Source organism: Sinocyclocheilus rhinocerous, unplaced genomic scaffold, assembly GCF_001515625.1.
Source record: "Sinocyclocheilus rhinocerous isolate Xijiao unplaced genomic scaffold, SAMN03320098_v1.1 scaffold834, whole genome shotgun sequence".
NCBI classification, from domain to species: Eukaryota; Metazoa; Chordata; class Actinopteri; order Cypriniformes; family Cyprinidae; genus Sinocyclocheilus; species Sinocyclocheilus rhinocerous.
Genome location: NW_015645089.1, coordinates 1,236,941 through 1,248,619, shown reverse-complemented (window position 1 = coordinate 1,248,619; position 11,679 = coordinate 1,236,941).

Genomic DNA, 11,679 nt, shown 5'->3' with positions numbered 1-11,679 from the left:
GACAATTTTATTTATTTATTTTTTATTTTATTATAATTTTTTATTTTATTATTTAATTTTTCCATTTTAATTAATTAAATTTTTTTCTATATTTTAGAGCAGGTACACTTAAGGTACACTTTTTACATTTATTTTATTTTAATTTTATCATTTTATTTTAAAATTAAAGGTGCCATTTTGGATTGTTTCAGCCTGCTTTTTTATTTTATTATTAACATTTTTAATTTTATTATTTCATTTTTCAATTTTAATTGTTTTATTTTATTTTTGAGCAAGTACACTTGTTTAAGACTTTTTTATAATTTGATTTGATTTTGATTTTGAAAGGTGCCATGCCGGATTGTTTTGGCTGCTTTAATCCCTGTATGTGCCATCTTGTCCAGAGATTTCACATAGAAACACATCACACGTGAAAACCACAGACTGTGAAGGTTAGAAGCCATAGAAGATCACTAGCTCAGGTATAATACATGCAGCGGTTTGCATTTTCACAGTAAACGTTCAGCTCGCGAGTCTGGCAAGCTTCTGGTCCCGCAGAGCAAAGCTGAATGATAGTAGTGAAACAAAAGAGGAGGGAGTCCATTAGTGAGACGTCAAGAGATATATATTTCAGCCGCCTGTCTTCCTCACTTCTGCGTAGAGGTAACGAGATCTGAGACTACTTTTCCTTCTCTGTCTCTTTCTCTCAGAGCACACGTTTTTTTTGTCTGTCTCTTTGCTCAGATAAGAGCGGGGTTTCCCCTGGACGGCGGGCGATCGGGGAGATAAACAGGCTGAGAGCAAATGGATTCTGAAGAGAACTTGTTCAGGAGGCTTTTGTGTGGGAGCACAGATGGGGAAGAGGTGTCAAAAGTGCCTCTTCACGTCTCACTGCCGGCAGAGGCAGATGAGAGGCTCAGGAATGAAGTGATGGCCTTTACTGGTAATAAGAACAAAACACACTTTCAAGGAGAAGGCACATAAAGAGAAACGCGCTGTACTCATGCAGTGAACTGCACACTGATGAAGTCTGGACAAAACAGAGTAGTATTTTTGATAGCAATGAGTACAGACCTGCTGCTCAGTTGATAAAGCAGGATGGGAATTCACATACTGATCAAATGTATACCTTAAATGCACCGTAAGTCGCTTTGGATAAGCATACCTGCCAGATGAAAAAGCTTTAAACTGACATTTATTTTCTAGCATTTCCGAAGCCTACGCTTTTCCTGAATGTCAGGGAACATTTGACCCTGTGGTTGAAGGCTCAGAGATGACAGGTAGGACATTTTAGAGACTTTAAATCCCAAAGTGTTCAGCTTTTCAAGCTGAATGCTCTGCTGGCTAATGTGTACTTATAATGCACTGGAAGTTATTTTGGATAAAAGTTGCAAATGCTTACACTACCATTCTAAAGACAGATGCATCAAATCGATCAGCTTTTTATCACTTTTTTATTTTTTTATCAATGTTGACAGTCAACATTGATAATTAATAATTAAAATAAATGTTTCTTGAGCAGCAAATCAGCATATTTGAATGATTTCTGAAGGATCATGTGACACTGAAGACTGGAGTAATGATGCTGAAAATTCAGCTCTGCATCACAAGAATAAAATAGAAAAACAGTTATTAAAATTCTAGTAATATTTGACAATATTGTTTTCTGTATTTTTGATCAAATAAATATAGTCTTGGTAAACATAAGAGACTTCTTTCCAAAACATTAAAAAAAATGATTTCCAACCCTAAACCTTTGAACTATGTTGTATTTACATTTACATTTAGTCATTTAGCAGACGCTTTTATCCAAAGCGACTTACAAATGAGGACAATAGAAGCAGTCAAAACTAACAAAAGAGCAATGATACGCAAGTGCTACAAGTCTCAGTTAGCTTAACGTATACACAGTTTTTTTTAAATTATATAATAAATAAAAAGAAAACTGATCGAATAGAAAAAGAATAGAGCAAGCTAGTGTTAGATTGTGTTGTATATGGCAATGAAATGAATATAACACTGCTTCATTGTTTTTTTTTTTCTTTAACAATTAATAGATTTTTTTTTTTAACAATTTCAGCCTGTCCAAATAAATGCAGCATTAGTGCGCATATAGAGACTTCTTTCAAAACATAAAAAAAATAAAATAAAATTGTACTGACCCCCAACATTTTTTATTGAATGAACTTACTTTCTCAAACAGGTTCTGATACTTGCTATATGCACTAAAACTTTAGAATCCGACCAGGGAGGCAGCATAATATTACTGGCAACATTTCAGAACAGACTTTGCCTCAGGAACACACTTATAATGCTAAAATGCTGCCTACAAAAGCAGCTCAGTAGGTTTTGGAACGGAGCCATTATTCCTTATATGCAATCTGCCATAGTGTCTGACAAATAAAGATGCACAGAGAGTCTCTTCATGTATAGACACTTATTTGAGTATTTGTCTTTCTGCCATTACCCTGTGTGTGTGTGTGTGTGTGTGTGTGTGTGTGTAGCAGAAGTGCATCAGAGGTCTGGGTGCTGAACAAAGAGACAGGCTCATTAGAGTTTGATCTGTTCAGTGGAGTGACTGACTGATCTGTCTCTTTCTCTCTCTGGCTCTTGACTGCAAGGGAATGTGGTCCTAATTATGTGATTCCTTGTCTCTGATCACCCTCTTCCTGACTCTCATTACCGCGGGGTGGCCAGACTGTCACAGCCCGCCCATGCCCACATATGCCCACCTACTTACACACACTTCAGAGTGATTAGGACTGCGGCTTAGATGTCTGAAACCGTGTGCAGTGAAACTCGTTCACACCGAACCCTTAGTGGACTGGCTTGTGGGGAAGAAAAATCACATATGAGATCCATTTTATATCTCAATTGTTTCTCCTACATCAGTGATTCCCATCTGGTTTTGCTTCAGGACCCAGATTTTACATTGGGCATCCAATGACAACCCAATGCAGTAACAACATTGTTTATCGATCATTGCTAACAGTTTTACTGCAGTAAATTAAGTAAATTGTCCTTTAAATAATAATGAATGTGTGCAAAAATAATGTATTTTATTGTACACAGCAGTCTGCAGCAACAAAAGATTTTCTCCCTGCTTTAAAGTTGTTTATTTTACTATACTAATTATATAAATAAAGGTTCCAAAAGCAAGAACCATTTTTTGAAACCTTTCAGCTAACAGTTCTTAGATTGTAAGAACAGTTCTTCTTACAATCAATGTCATAATTGTGGTTAGCTGTATTCAGTACATCTAACATTGTATTTTCCATGTAACCCATAATGACATTGTGACCCAATAGTTAATGATGTTAAATGGAAACCAAATGATTACTTTTAAATCTTATGCTTCTGCAATGTTTCTCTTGAGAAAAATATGGAAGGCCGTTACCGCCACTGAATTTAAAAAAAAGGTAATTGCAACTTTTTGACTCACAATTTTTTTTTTCTCAAAATTGCATGATATAAACTCTGTGGGTTATAAAGTCAGTATTGCATGATAGAAACTCGCAATTGTGAGAAAAAAACTCAGAATTGTGAGATTTAAACTCACAATTCTGACTTTTCCGTGCTCTGAAAACTTAGAATTGCAAGAAAAAGTTTTCATCTCGCAATTCTGACTTTATTTCTTTATCACGAAATTCTGAAAAAAAAGTCAGATTTCTGAGATGTAAACTCACAATTGTGAGAAAGAAGTCAGAATTGTGAGATTAAAACTCGCAATTACCTTTTTTAAAATAATTTGTTATCCAGTGGCGGAAACGGGCATCCATAGGAAAAAGACTTCTAATTTCACGTCTCCAGTTTCTCAAAAATGTTCTCTAAATTGTTGAGGATGTTTTTTGCCTGATGGATGAAGAACTGGTGCAAAAATTTCAAACTGATCTACATTTGCAGTTACATGTACATTTTATACAAAGCAACTTTTATTAAATGTTTATTTATTTTGGTTATGCATTTATAACAATTTCTTTTTTTTTTTTACACTTTAGAATTTTCTACACTCTTAAGCCCCGTTCACACCAAGAACGATAACTATAAAGATAACGATATTAGCGTCCACACCAGCGGACGATATCGTCTGTATATTCTAAACGTACACGCGTCTGTCGCTTTAAATTCTCCAGCTCGTTATAGCAGGATGGATTCTGATTGGCTGTCAAAGTTTGTATCGTTCATCAGCTGGAAAAAAAATCGTTCTGAAAGTGATTCCAACGATATCGTTTCTCTGTGCCTTTATCGTTATAGTTGTGGTGTGGACTTAGCTATTCTTTAATATTGAGAACGATTTTTAGAACTATATCTTTATCGTTATCTTTATAGTTATCGCGCTTGGTGTGAACGGGCCTTTAGACATAAAGGTTCCAAAAGGATTTGTTCCCCACAGCAATTCCATAGCAAGAAGAGCCTTCTAGTGAACTTTTTTTTTTCTTATACCAAATTTACACGGCAAAGGTGGCACAGAGGCGCTTCTGAAGTGGAATTTAGGTGTCTTTAGACAGACTGTTTAATGTTGCTCAGAGGTGGCATACATGCATTTACACAGCATTTGATATTAAGAGCTGAGTCAGAGCTGGCTTAATTTAGTCTGGCTTTTATGCTGTACTATATCTTTACACATCATTTTGAGCAGGCATATAGATGCTTTAACTCAGCTGTGTTAAGATGCCTTTAGTGTAAGAATATTTTAATAATCTGATGAACAGTTTTCATTATAAATATCCTTTTGTGCAATTAAAAAAGGTTTCATAGATGTTAAAGGTTCTTCATGGAAAGTGTAGATCTCATTCAGAATACCATTCAGATGCATTCTTTGGACTTGCAGAGTAAACAACCACAACCACTTAGCAACACACTACAAAAACCAGTCAGAGCACACCCCAAAACAAATCTAGCTTAGAGAACATTATGAGACATTTCATACTTGAATGAAAGATGATTGAGAACTCGATTAAGTCAGTAAATTATGAAAGAGCAGCCTCTGGGATTAGTCGGTTGAGTTTGACCCGAACTTTCATAGATCTTTTTGTGAAGCTAATGACATACAGCCGCATGTCAGTAGCTTATTCAATCTTTCTCTGGCTGATTTCATCTGCTGTGTCTCTCATTGCTCTTTCCCTGCTCTCTCAATCTTTTCTTTGTCATTCTTCCACTCAGCCGTTCTTCTTCTACAGATACTAGTCAACTGCTCATCTCGACAGCTGTCTGTCAGGCCATCACTGCGGTTAATGAGGAGGGAAACCGAGCCAAAGCCTCACACTCTTTCCCAAGCTATCCCTCGTCAACACAGCACTTTCATCATCTTGACGTGAGGGAGAGGCCATTAAGACAGTGACAGATGATTATGCCGACCAATCGCCAGCTGAGATTGATAGAGTTGTGCATGTGTGTATAGGGTTCATTCATAAGGAGCCACTATTGCAGCCATCTTCAAAGTCATGGATTTATGACTAACCGTTTTTATGTTCTTCATATTACAGATCCACACATTTAACTGTCAGATGAATTGAATTCACCAACCAGATTTTCTTTTGTGTTGCGCAGAAGAAAGTCATATAGGTTTGACATAAAATGATGGTGAGTAAAGGATAACATGAGTTCATTTTTTGTTGAACAATATGTACAAAATTTTTTAATAATATTAAAAATATCTGTATGACATTATATTCTGCAGTTCTTCCCTGTTGTACCGAATATCTATACTTTTCAAATGATCATATCGAAGTTAGAAATTCAAATATTGTGACAAAATTAATTTTGTAGGGTGCCACAAGTTTGTTAAAATTTCCAAAGGGTGCCGCGACTAAAGAAAGGTTGGGAAACACTGTTCTAGATCATTTGTTAAAATTTTTAATCTCAATAAAAATATATGGAAAGACAGGTGCGTTCCGGAAAAGGTAGCTTGGCAATTTAATGGGTTTCATGTGTGAAACTGGCTAATCTCCATGCACCACTTAAGTGGTATGTTGTCCATTATGAGAACAAGAAAATAATTTCAACTCGTCCCTCAGGCAAGCACCTCAAACTAATATTTAAAATATTCAACTATTACTATAACTGTAAACGAAAGTATAATGCAACTATTAAACATTACATGTGTTTGCATGCGGCTGGTAATGATATAACTGTTATCAAGCATGGCTGTGCAAAGTTATAACTAGGCCTTCACAGAATCTGTGCACTGTTAGTAATAGTTTCTCTGTTGATGGTACGGGGGAAATATGATAAAATGTGTTAAGCAGAGCTTTGAGGAATTTATGCAAAACTCTTCGAAATGCAATTATAATAAGGATAAATAAATAAAAGAGTTTGCACATTTTGGGGAATGTGTTGAATTTTGTGAACGCTGGGCATTGGAATTGATCTTTCTATGTTAGTATCTTTCAACCATCATGCGATTCAGTTCATATTGGCATGGTTAGCAAAGACTGGATGGGCACAGAAGATGGGCATATGAATCTGTTTTTTAATAGCTGGAGACTATGATTCCATCCAGTCTGAGTATATAAAACATGTTTTTTAGAACTCAAATAGATTTTTTTGTTTTCTCATGCATTTCCTAGCGACGAGGCACGTGTTTCTGTGTCAGTTTGTTGTGTTTGGAGGGACATGAAAGTCTATTGTGTGATCCTAAAATGCATCATGCCCAGTTTTTCTCTGTAAACAATTATTCTAATGATGTAATTTCAATACATGTACTTTGTAGCAAGCTAGTATGGAAACTTGTACCTTTCCGCGTTGTTTGTCTCGGCTGGCATAACCTCTCAAAATATTCAGGTACAGTAAATTTCTCACAGTCTCTTTGAGACTATACATGTTTTTCAATTTATTTTATGTAAAGTTCATGTTTATGTTATGTTAAGTTTATTTTAACTTGAGCACAGTGCTTTTAGAATGCTGTGTCATTTGCGAAAGTGCGAGTGCAATGGTCTGTATAGCGCATGCAAACACAGTAATTTAGGTCATGAGTGAAAGCAAACAGCTGAGAAAGAAAACAATTTTAACAGTATATTGGATCCGGGCAGCTCTTAAAGTGACAGCAGTCTAATATTCCGCCTGTCTTTCATTCATGGTAATCACACAACAAAAGGTCACTAAAAGGTCACAAAAGGCTTCTGACTAAGTCACTTTTGTAACTTTAATAAGAAGAAATATATATTTAATTTACACAGTGAAGAATATGCAGTGTTTTTATACATTTGATTACTTTATACAATGTATGTAGCATTTCTTATTTATTTGTTCTACTGTAGTTTTTTTGTCCTATAGTTTAGTTTCTTATTATTTAATCGCTGACTGTTCACTTGTCTTCAGTGAGCTTGAGTTTTTTTTTTGTTTTTTTTTTTTTCTTTAATTTAGGCTAGTATTAGTTTTTTGTGATATTGACACTGGTGACAATAATTATGAAATTTTTATATGGTATCAAAAATGTTGACATCATAAAGAACTTATTCTTACGGACTGAAGCAAAAATAACTATATCATGATATATATCATTACTGTGAAATGATATAATAAATAGACATGAATGGGACATGATATAACTATCTGTAAAACATTGTTTACACTAGTCAGTAACTCATAAGCAGAAGTTTCTCCACTTGAAAAACTACTCCTGTCCCCAAAGGATCATGAAACCACTTTACAGCTCAAATAACAAACCCTAATAATAAACCCTTGCATTGTGCATTACTGTAAACAAGCTTCCCATTCATTTTTACACACTGAGGGACGAGTCAAAATCATTTTCTGTGATAACAGACAGCGGGTTGCAGATGCTGTCCATTCACGTTAAGTTGTAAATAACCTGAGACTTTCCTATGAACTCTTTGCACTACAAGTTTACCACGTTTCGCATCAACATTAATGTATAATGCAGCCCGGTGTGTATCTCTCATGCCAGCAGAGAGGATATAGCAGACTGCATTTTCCATTCAGACGACATGAGAGCGTTAAGGAGATACATTAGCACCTGGATATTACTCTGTGGGTGCGGTGTCATTTCAGTGTGTTAAATCATTCAGGAGAGCTATGGCTTTTACCTCTGTCAGAAAAATACCCAGAATGCAGTGTGACAGTGCAGCCCCTCGGCCACGTCCACAGATATAACTTCAGCTCTAATATCTCGCCTTGTCCAATTTCTGTGGGCATGGGGCAGGGGGCACGAGAAGGGTTATGCATACAGAACATTTCGTCTTTCTCCTCTGGTTCCCGCAGCGGTCGCAGTCCCTAGAGAGACACCCGGCCGCTCTGAGAGCTCTGAATAATAAACTCGCACACAAATAGGGTGCTGTTAGCAAGCACTCATTTTAAGTGACTCGTCTCGGTTGCTTTGAGACTAGAACTGGGAATCAAGAACTGGATCCCTTTTTGAAATAAATACCGGAACCAAATTATTTTTATGACCTCATTTCTGTTAATGGTATTGCACGTTTTGTGGTAAGACCACAGAAGATTAAATTGTCTATTGTTGTTATGTATTCCACTTCAGATGGATTTGTAGGTGTAAAATGTAACAAATATTAAGTGGCAATTTGTTATTCTTTATAGTTATTTTTCAACAGCTTATTGAGGAGACGTATGGAAGCCTGTTTTCGCCACTGAATAAAAAATACAAAAGGTAATGGTGACTTTATCTCAATTCAGACTTTTTTCTACCAATTCTGAGAAAGAGTTGCAAGATATAAACTCAGAATTCTAACTTTCCTTCTCGCAGTTTCCAGTTTACATCTCACAATTTTATTTTATTCAATTAATTAAATAATTATATTTTTGTTTGTTTTAAGAGTTTATATCTCCTAATTTTGAGTTTTCTTTTCAGAATTGTGAGTTTATAGCTTGCAATTGTGAGTTACAATTGTGCATTAACATCTTGAAATTTTTCTCAGAATTGCAAGTTTATATCTGGCAATTCTGCATTTAAATCTACATTTACACCACAACGGTGTAGGTCAAAAACTGAAAAGTTTTCCCCTTGCGTTTTTAAAAGGTTTCACGTATACCCGACAACATTTTTAAAACGATTCACGTTTACACATATCCGCGAAAACGGCCCAAAATGCTGTATTACGTATATGCCAGGCCAGTAGTTGGCGCTGTCACCTTGTTAGTAAACAGTACCTGTAGGGAAGTGAAGATTATATGATGTATATGATGCGTCTCCGCTGTTGGTTGTAATATTGGTGAAGTAAATCCACACTTTGCTGAAGAAGCGTTAGCAAACTCTTGAGCAGCAACAACAGTACCATATACTCTGCCATTGTTGTGTATGTTTGTTCGCGCTTGCCTTTAAAATCGACACGTACTGCGCATGTCTACATACCTAACGTCACCATTTTCAAATATTCCCGTTTTGGGTGTTTACACGGAAACGACAACGGTGCCGTTTTCAAAAACTTCCACTTTGAAACCCGTTTTCAAAAATATGCGTTTTCAGTCCCCAAAAAGCTGTTGTCATGTAAACGAACAGTCAAAACATATATTTTTTTTTTTTTTTTTTAGAATGGGAAGAAAAGTCTGAATTGTGAGATATAATTTCAGAATTTCAAGAAAAATGTCAGAATTTAAAAATGATATAAAAGAAAGCCACAAGCCGCATTACCCTTTAAATTGCAAAACTCCCATATGTCACAAAAAAGTTTTTACGCTCGCATGAGGTGGTTTTTCAGGCAATTCGAAAAAGGAATATGTCGCAAAACTGCAAAGAAAACATTTTTTTCGCATTTACAGGTCACCTGGCGTATGTAAAAGTCATATGATCATTCTTTAATGTACTGTAACCTCCAAGAAACACCTCATACATGGCTGCTCTCACGTATAAAGGGCTTTCCTTGCCTTTAATGCTTGGAAAAAAAACCCTATTTACACTGCATTTCGGCTTTGACAAGGCCACCGGAACTGATCGGGCCACTCTAGTCAATGCTTGTGTTTATACCAGCCGCGCCGTGGCATGTTTCAGAAGCATGAAAGCATGAAGTGACTCTCCGCGCTGCTTTGCTAAAGATACATGTCTAAGTCACCTTCAATTAAAAATAATGGCTAGTGTGGTGGCTGCAATATACATAAACCTACCAGCATCCATTGCCATCAATCGACTTATCACGAGAGGAAAAAATATGTTTTAGTTGCATAACATCAGTTAATGGAAACGAAAAGGGGCTTTGATAGAGAGATGTGCTATTAAATGATCAAAGTTACAAATTTCACCAGGTGGACGATAAAATAGATGGAAAAAATTAAGTAAGGCCTGATTACTTAGACTTGGGCCAGTAAGTAACCACCCAGAACCCCTTAGCAACAGCCTAACAACTACTTGTTTTGTTTTGAAACTACCTAGCAACTCCATAACAACATGCTAGTAAAAACCACTCAGACCACCTTAGCAACTGCATAACAACACCTTGGAAACTACCCTAGGCAACAGGTTTTCCCCTCAGAATTCTAGGAAGAATCTTTGCAAGGAATCGGAATCAAAATTCTTAGAATTTGAATTTAGTTTGCCATAATTTCTTTAGTTCACTCCTTTTACCTCACTTGGTTTCCTTGCACTTCTTAATTTTGGATGTGATAATGTCCTTTTCTTGGTTAATAAACACATCTTTTGGCCTTATGTGTGGCCTTTTGCTGGGAAATTATAAACATTTACGCTGCATAAGTTTAATGGAAAAATGGATAGTCCCTGTGGAAGATGTGTACAGTATATCGCTGTATTGTTAATGTGTTTTCTCCACATACTGTACTCATAAAGTGTATAATACCAAGGCATTTTGGACTCAACAAGTCAGAAACGACTCCAAATTTTGGGAGAAGATGGTTTTATATCAGAATGACTGACAACTCCAGGAGGCTCTGCGCGGGACGGCACTGTGGTTAGACGGCTGTCTAACGTGGCACAAAGCATTTTGGGTTTGGGTTTGTTTATCTTGTGGGGGGCCGAGACTGACTCATGCCTACTCTGCTAATTAAACCTCAGTAACACATCAAAGCAGGGCTAAGCTAATGTTTCCACTGGCTTACTCTTGAGGTAAGACTCTGCGCTAATTCATAATGAGGGAATTAAAAGATTATCCTAAGAAGATTACAATGATGCATTGTATCACCAAAGTTTTATTACATATTATAAATAATGCAAGTCATTTATTTGTCATAACAATCACTGCGCTCAGAGGCGAGAGAAAAGTAGATAGTACTCGGTGTGTGTCAGGTTTTCCTTCAAGGGGCACTTCATCACTTTTCAAACCATCCATTATGAAAAAATTACCTTATAGGAAAACAGCATCATTTAGTTGTCCATCAGAGGCTGTTGAGATGCAGGACGCTGCAGCCCTGCGGCGCTGATAGAGACGGCTGCATGCTTCCATAGTCAATTCCAAACGAAACACATTTTTCTCTCGCTGAACATTTGATACTCATACCACATTTTTAATTAATGTGAGGTGCCGGAGGCCACTGAGACTTGATTTAATAGTAATTGTGGCTCACTGTTTAATTTCAGCTCAACGCTTGAAACTTCAATATACGATACAGTGCGGCACAAACAGCAAGATAGAATTAAACCATTCTCTCACTTTTCTTCGAGAGTAGTTTAATTAGCAAAATAATTAACATGATGAAAATGTAGTATCTATCTATCTGTCTGTCTGTCTGATGATCTATGTATCTATCTATCTATCTGTCTGTCTGTCTGTCTGTCTG